Genomic DNA, 8,636 nt, shown 5'->3' with positions numbered 1-8,636 from the left:
GAACAGAAAGAGGTCTGGAGGGAGTGGAGAGAGAACAGAGAGAATTGGGCTGGTTCAGAAGAAGAGCCACATCTAGGAGAAAGGAGATACATAGTAATCTAAACATGTAGAAACAGGTAGAGTGTCAGACTTGGAAACACAACCCACACAGACTTACTTGAGCTCCAGTCTCCAGCGCGGTGACTCTGCCCTGTAAGGCCTCCTTTAGTTCCATCTGTTCCTCCATCTCTCTCTGGGACTTCCTCCTCAATCCCTCCATCCTCTCTACCTCAGTCTCCCCTCTCATCCACCTGTCTCTTCAGAGCCTTCACACACAGAGACAGCTACAACACAGAGGAATCAGTCAGGGTGAGAGAGAGTGTGTGTGTGTGTGTGTGTGTGTGTGTGTGTGTGTGTGTGTGTGTGTGTACCTGGTCTCTCTGTTCTGTGTGTTGGTGTCTCTCTTCCTCCAGGGTAAAGTTGAGCTCCTTCAGTTTCTTCTCCAGGCGACGCTGAGACGACAACATGGAGTTCTTCTCCCTAAGACACACACACACACACACACACACACACACACACACACACACACACACACACACACACACACACACACACACACACACACACACACACACACACACACACACACACACACACACACACACACACGGTGATTCTGGATACAGATGTGTGACCAGTTCATAATATCATAAGCTTTAAGGTACACTTCTCTAACTAACAGTGAACTACCATACCAAACACAAAATCAGCTTTGGTTACAAAATATCATATTCCAGACTATGTGGTGCATTGTGGCGTCTGTAGTTCCTGGGGTGTGGTGCATTGTGGGACGTGTAGTGTGCGGTGTACCTATCCTCGCTGTGGAGCGTTCCTCCAACTCGTGAACTTTACTCTCCAGCTGAGCCACTCCTACAGAGGAGCGAGACTGACCCTCCATATCAGATACTCTGGTCTTCAACTCCTTCAACTGGAGAGAGAGAGAGATTTAAGCATAATCAATCATCACTCAGACCTTAAGATCATTTCAGTGGAGACACAGACTTAACGTACATGTCTTTCTAGGGCATTCTTGTCCAGCTCCAGGTCCTGTCTGAAGGATCTCTCCTGCATCAGCTCTGAACGCAGCTGCTCCATCTGCACACAGACAGAGAGACAGAAGAGCGCCAGACAGAGGAGCGCCAGACAGAGGAGCGCCAGACAGAGGAGCGCCAGACAGAGGAACACCAGACAGAGTGAGGGGAGAAAGAGGGTGAGGAGAGAAATAACAAATACATTATTTTCCTAGCTTGGTCCTGGTTCTTTCAACTGTTAACCAACAGACTGGTGAAAGCTGCTAGACACACATTTATAGTGTGTGTGTGTGTACCTGGTCTCTGGTCCTGGTGACCCTGTCAGTGAGTAGCTCCACAGATCCCTTCTCCTCCTCCAGCTCCAGCTCCAGTCGTTTCATCTTGTCCTCCGTGCTGCGGAGATCCCTGCTCTTGTCTGTGAGGCTGCTCCTGCTGTTCTCCAGTTCAGCCTCTAGGTGGTGCAGGCGGTTGGTGAGCAGCTCCTTGTCCAGCTGAACATTGTCTCGCTCCTCAACCACAGAGAGCAGCTCCTTCTTCTGACGGGACACCTGGCGCCACACACACACACACACACACACACACACACACACACACACACACACACACACACACACACACACACACACACACACACACACACACTGGATTAAAGCATTAAAGACAAATCATCTTCACCCCTCAAACTCATCTCTGGACTTCAAAGCCAGTTCCACTGTGTTTTTTCATTGTTCCCCTCTAATCAGGGACCAATTTAGACCTGGGACACCAGGTGGGTACAATTCATTAGCAGGTAGAAGAAAAAAGCAGCAGGCTCCGGCAGGGTGAGAGTTGACTAGCCCTGACGAATACCATCACCTCCTGAAGACCCTTTCCTCCTCTGTCTCCTCTCGCTTTCCCTCCTCTCTCACCCCGTCCGTCCCTTCCTCCCTCCATCCATCCATCCATCTCTCTCACCTCCTGAAGACCCTTTCCTCCTCTCTCCTCCCTCTTTCCCTCCTCCTCTCTCACCCCGTCCCTTCCTCTCTCACCTCCTGAAGACCCTTTCCTCCTCTGTCTCCTCCCTCTTTCCCTCCTCCTCCTCCTCCTCCTCCTCCTCTCTCACCCTGTCCCTTCCTCCCTTCCTCCCTCCATCCATCTCTCTCTCACCTCCTGAAGACCCTTTCCTCCTCAGTCTCCTCTCTTTTCCTCCTCCTCTCTCACCCTGTCCCTTCCTCTCTCACCTTCTAGTCTCTTCTTTTGAGGAGAGGTCTGGCTCCTCTCCAGTTCTACCAGTGTGTCATTGTTTCTGCCTGGGCTTCCTGTGGTCTCACCAGCAGATTCTCTCTGTTCCAGCTGGGCTCCTGAGAACCTGCACCTTCTCACCAGACGACTGGGACAGAGACTCAAAACTGGCTATGGACACAGAGAAAGAGGCAGAGGGAGAGTAGGGAGAGAGCGAGGTGGGAAAGAGATGAGACAGATTTATCACACATTGCAAACACAGCATCAATGGGCACAGATACTAGAAACCATGTAGACACATACTCTCACTCTTATTGAGTTTGTCCAGGGACCGCTCCTGCTGTCTCCTCTGTTCCTCCAGCTGTGTGTTGGTCTGTGTGAGCTGGTCCCTCTCCTTCTCCCTGTCCTCCAGACGCAGGCTGAGCTGCCGGTGGTCCTGGCCCAGCCGAGAGGCTCCCTCTCCTGGCCTCATCTAGCTCCTGCCTCAGCTCCTCAACTCCGCCTGAGGGACAGCTCTGCCTCCGAACTCTCTGATGCACTGGAAGCCAGCTGAGACTGGGGACACACACACAAATACATACTGTGAAACAACACACCCACTAACAAAGAGTTGTGAGAAAGAGGTAGTGTAACGTGTGTGTGTATGTCTCACCTCCAGGCGTGAGAGTTTCTCTCGGAGGCGTGTGTTAGCTGCCTCCTGCTCCTGCTGTGAGTCTCGTGAGAGCGTTTAGTTCTGTCTGGGTTCTGGCCAGCCGCTCTGTGTTTGACTGCAGCTCCTGCTCAGTGCTGGAGAGTTTCTCTCCCAGTCGGTCTCTCTCCCCACAAGCATCAGTCAACTCTGACTGCAGGCCAGACACGACCGACGGGTCAGGGAGCTATGGCGAGAAACAAAAGAGGTGAGTGGTTGAGAGAAGGATGGAGATGATGAATATAAGGGAGGAAAAGTGGCCATCTTTCCCAGTCACATAGCTGGTACTACACAACACACACCTGTTTGGTTCTCTCCTGGGCCTTGGCCAGATCCTCTTTGGCTCGATTTGATTGGCCCCTCAGCCTGTCCATCTCATACTTGAGCTCCGCCTCCTGCTCCTGGTTGGCCTTCTTCAGGGAGATTACCTCCATGACCTTTTTATCGAGCTCCGCCCTTTTCTTCTCTGCCTCTGATTGGGCCTGCTGCAGATCGGCACGCAAACTCTGCAGCTCCTGACATGACAGTGGAGAACAGTGTCAGTGTGTACCTTGTTGAGAGTGTGTGTGTCAGAATCAGTGTGTGTGTGTGTGTGTGTGTGTGTACCTGGTTGAGTGTGTGTGTATGACTGGGGTCTGGTATCTGCTGTTTCATGGTGTTGACCCTCTCCTGTACTTCATTCAGTTCTTCCTCAAGCTCCTCTTTCTCCAGACGAGCCTGCAGCATCCTGCAACACAAACACACACCATTTTAACCAATTAAAGATATCCATTTCAAAATCTAGAAATCAAGTCACAGATGAGCACTGATCAGACATCATTTAGTTTGATCACAGAAGCTACAGTTCAATCTCCAATGCTGATATCAGTCCCTCAAAGTTGATCAAACATTTAGTTGTTAAAATGAAGTCATTCTACAGTATCACACAGTCAGTCAAATAGAGAAACACAGAAGCTGGTTTAACTGGAATGTCAGCTACACGGCCATAAATCCCGGCTATTAACCGCAGCTATTAAAATCCTCTAGAGAGGATTCTAAAATATGGAACTGTACCACAGCTACTAACATGCATGCAGCCCATGCAAAAAAACATCTCTCTAGTTTAAACAGACATTTTGCTGGGATTTTTTCAATATCTTAATTACATTTCCATGGGGTCGCAGAAATTATAGGCTAAGGGTTAGCACGGCTGGCTACTGGCACGGCTGGCTACTGGCACGGCTGGCTACTGGCACGGCTGGCTACTGGCACGGCTGGCTACTGGCACGGCTGGCTACTGGCACGGCTATAACCTATATAGGCTCCTCAGGGTGGCTCAGGGGTGATGGGCGTGTCTCTAGTCAATAAGACACGAGAGGAGGAGACGGTACAGAATGGGAGAACAGAAATGGGACATGTGGATGGTTACATAGATGTATACATGGATGGTTGAAAAACAGGAAGAGATGTGTAAGACTTGGTAAGTGAAGTGTGTGTGTGTGTACAGTACCAGTCATTTTTTTACTTAAGTAAATTAAATAACTTATTTTTCTTAAAACTGCATTGTTGGTTAAAAGTAAGCATGTCACAGTAAGGTTGTATTCTCTGTAGGTGCGTGTACTCACTCCTGTTTGGTGGTCCGTAGTTCATCTCTAGTATTGTGGAACTGCGTCATCCAGTGGCCACTCTCGTCCCTGCAGTCTTCCAGCTGCTGCTGTAGAGTACGCACCGACGCATTCACACGCAACCGCTCTGACTCGATAGCCGCCTGAGACTGGGGAGAGAGAGAAGAGAGGGGGAGAGAGGATATGAGAGAGTGTAGGGAGAGAGAGGGAGGGTGGATATGAGATTGTGTGGAGAGAGAGAGAGAGGTAGGGGGAGAGAATAGAGAGAGTGGATATGAGGGAGTGTGGAGAGAGGTAGGGGGAGAGAAGAGAGGGAGGGTGGATATGAGAGAGTGTAGGGAGAGAGGGAGGGTGGATATGAGAGTGTAGGGAGAGAGGTAGGGTTGGAGAGAAGAGAGGGAGGGTGGTTATGAGAGAGTGTGGGGAGAGAGAGGGAGGGTGGATAAGAGAGTGTGGGGAGAGAGGGGTAGGGGGAGAGAAGAGAGATGGAGGATGGATATGAGAGAGAGAGTGGGGAGAGAGAGGGAGTAAGACGTGTCATTAAGACGTGTCATTGTGCAGTCAAACGTAACAGTGTAATCACTTGTTGTTCCTGCTATAATGCCCCGGTGTGAAGCAAGTCCAGTGGGTCTCAATCACTTCACGCTCTGCTGCTCCCTCAGTGCACGCGTGTGGGTGGGAAAGAGCTCTCAAGTAAGAATCTGACTACCGTTTTCCACCGGTTGTATCCTGTGGCCATGGTGAATAAACGCTGAAACGTGTGTGTGTGTACCTGTGAGACCTGCTCCACGGTACTCCTCAGTCTCTCCATGTCAGTGCTGTACTGTTCTCGAAGTGTCTCCATGTCTTTGTCGTGCGTGGCCACCTCGTCCTTCAGAGCTCCCTTCAGGGCCGTCAGCTCCCTCTCTCTCTGTCTCAGAGAATCCTCCAGCTTCTGCTTCAACATGGACACCTCCAACAGAGACGCTTGACAAGTCACCAGGTCCTGTAGACACACAATACACACATAACACATTCTACAGGACAGTTACAAAGAGTGCACAACAAAGATATTGTGTCTCAAGTCCACCCAAATGTTGTGTTACCGTCTTGTTGCCGTTCTCGGTCCTCAGCTCCTCCTGTAGCTCGCCCAGTCGGTCCTCCATCTCTCTGACTCTGGACTCAGCACTCTCTCTCTCCATACGCAACTGACTCAACCTGACAAGAGACCGTGATTTATTCATTTAACTTTTATTTCTACAGGTCATTCTCATTGAGATAAAATCTATTTTACAAGAGAGATCTGATGCTCTTTATCTCAACACTAACAAAGAACCTTTCAATAAGCCATCATTATAACCAGTTCTGATCCAGCAGCCTGGAGTCACTTTCAACCTGCCTGGTTGGTCTCAAGGTTTCCTTCTACCCAGGTCATTTGTCCTGCTCACTGTTACTCACTCAGAGTGTGTCTGGTGTAGTTCAGTCTTTTTCCTGTCCACAGTCTCCTGGAGCTGCATGTTCTCATCCAGACATGAATCCAGCTCTGCCTTTAACACAGGGTCAGAGCTGCCCACAGAGCCCTATGCACACACACAGTCCTGTACTGTAGGCTACATGACCACCACAACATCAGACAACGACAGACAGTGGAGAGGTGACAGAGTGGTAGTATTTAATTACACCATTAGAAATATTTTGGAGAACAGGCATGATTCTCTATTTAAACATGATGTGTGTCTGTGTGTTCTTCAGAATGGTGTCAGACAGGCTTTAATCCTCACTGTAGAATTCACATACATGATTAAGTGATTATAGGGTGTTAGAGTTAAATACCAGCCCAACTCCCTTAAGCCAACACATAATTACTCATTATCAGATAGAATACTGTGTGTGTCCACCTCTAACCCAACAGGTTTAAACTGGTTTAAAATCATCGGTGGTCCATTTACAGGGCTTTTAGGGCATTCGGATTAGACTGCCACTAAAAACATCAGCTCCTCTCAGAAAACGCACACACGGTGGGCTCAGCTGGTGTGTGTACTGTTGAAACAGCTCACCGTGAGAGCCTCCTAAGTGCCAAACAAACACCATCGCTCTACTCTTTCCATCACGTCCCAAATGATCACTCCTTCCTATTTTTCTCCTACTCTCCTCCACTCACCCTCTCCTCCTGTAGAGAGGTCTGTAGCTCCATCATCTTCCTCTCCAGATCCCTCTTTTCTCTCCTCCACTCCTCACCAGAACTCTCACTGGACTGAGGGAGAGTGACTTTAGTGGATACCCCATAGAATGACAGCTAGCACCACAAATGACAAACTGAAATAAGAGGATGAGCAGTCCTACGGAGGTGTATAGAGATGTATATTAGAGTACTACAGAGATGTATATTAGAGTACTACAGAAGTGTCTAATAGAGTACTACAGAAGTGTCTAATAGAGTACTACAGAGATGTATAGAGATGTACAGTGGGGAGAACAAGTATTTGACACACTGCCGATTTTGCAGGTTTTCCTACTTTCAAAGCATGTAGAGGTCTGTCATTTTTATCATAGGTACATTTCAACTGTGAGAGACTGAATCTAAAACAAAAATCCAGAAAAAAAATCACATTATGATTTTAAAGTAATTAATTAGCATTTTATTGCATTACATAAGTATTTGATCACCTACCAACCAGTAAGAATTCCATCTCTCACAGACCTGTTAGTCTTTCTTTAAGAATCCCTCCTGTTCTCCACTCATTACCTGTATTAACTGCACCTGTTTGAACTCGTTACCTGTATAAAAGACACCGGTCCACACACTCAAACAGACTCCAACCTCTCCACAATGGCCAAGACCAGAGAGTTGTGTAAGGACATCAGGGATAAAATTGTAGACCTGCACAAGGTTGGGATGGGCTACAGGACAATTGGCAAGCAGCTTGATGAGAAGGCAACAACTGGCGCAATTATTAGAAAATGGAAGAAGTTCAAGATGACGGTCAATCACCCTTGGTCTGAGGCTCCATGCAAGATCTCACCTTGTGGGGCATCAATGATCATGAGGAAGGTGAGGGATCAGCCCAGAACTACACGGCAGGATCTGGTCATTGACCTGAAGAGAGCTGGGACCACAGTCTCAAAGAAAACCATTAGCAACACACTACGCCGTCATGGATTAAAATCCTGCAGCACACACAAGGTCCACCTGCTCAAGCCAGCACATGTCCAGGCCTGTCTGAAGTTTACCAATGACCATCTGGATGATCCAGAGGAGGAATGGGAGAAGGTCATGTGGTCTGATGAGATAAAAATATAGCTTTTTGGTCTAAACTCCACTGGCCGTGTTTGGAGGAAGAAGGAGGAGTACAACCCCAAGAACAACATCCCAACCGTGAAGCATGGAGGTGGAAACATCATTCTTTGGCGATGCTTTTCTGCAAAGGGGACAGGACGACTGCACCGTATTGATGGGAGGATGGATGGGGCCATGTATCGCGAGATCTTGGCCAACAACCTCCTTCCCTCAGTAAGAGCATTGAAGATGGGTCGTGGCTGGGTCTTCCAGCATGACAATGACCCAAAACACACAGCCAGGGCAACTAAGGAGTGGCTCCGTAAGAAGCATCTCAAGGTCCTGGAGTGAACTAGCCAGTCTCCAGACCTGAACCCAATAGAAAATCTTTGGAGGGAGCTGAAAGTCCGTATTGCCCAGGGACAGCCCCGAAACCTGAATGTTCTGGAGAAGGTGTGTATGGAGGAGTGGGCCAAAATCCCTGCTGCAGTGTGTGCAAACCTGGTCAAGAACTACAGGAAACGTATGATCTCTAATTGCAAACAAAGGTTTCTGTACGAAATATTAAGTTCTGCTTTTCTGATGTAGCAAATAATTATGCCATGCAATAAAATGCTAATTAAATACTTAAATATCATACAATGTGATTTTCTGGATTTTTGTTTTAGATTCTGTCTCTCACAGTTGAAGTGTACCTATGATAAAAAATTGCAGACCTCTACATGCTTTGTAAGCGTGAAAACCTGCAAAATCGGCAGTGTATTAAATACTTGTTCTCCCCACTGTATATTAGAGTA

At 48.2% G+C, this 8,636-nt stretch overlaps 1 pseudogene; it reads right to left on the bottom strand.

Moving 5' to 3' along the window:
* Positions 1–157: 157 nt before the first annotated feature.
* Positions 158–6,858, bottom strand: LOC124030530 (annotated as a pseudogene).
* Between the last annotated feature and the right edge of the window lie 1,778 nt (positions 6,859–8,636).

This window comes from Oncorhynchus gorbuscha, unplaced genomic scaffold (assembly GCF_021184085.1).
Source record: "Oncorhynchus gorbuscha isolate QuinsamMale2020 ecotype Even-year unplaced genomic scaffold, OgorEven_v1.0 Un_scaffold_12411, whole genome shotgun sequence".
NCBI lineage: Eukaryota > Metazoa > Chordata > Actinopteri > Salmoniformes > Salmonidae > Oncorhynchus > Oncorhynchus gorbuscha.
The sequence above is the reverse complement of the archived record's forward strand: the minus strand, read 5'-3'. Positions and strand labels throughout refer to the sequence as shown.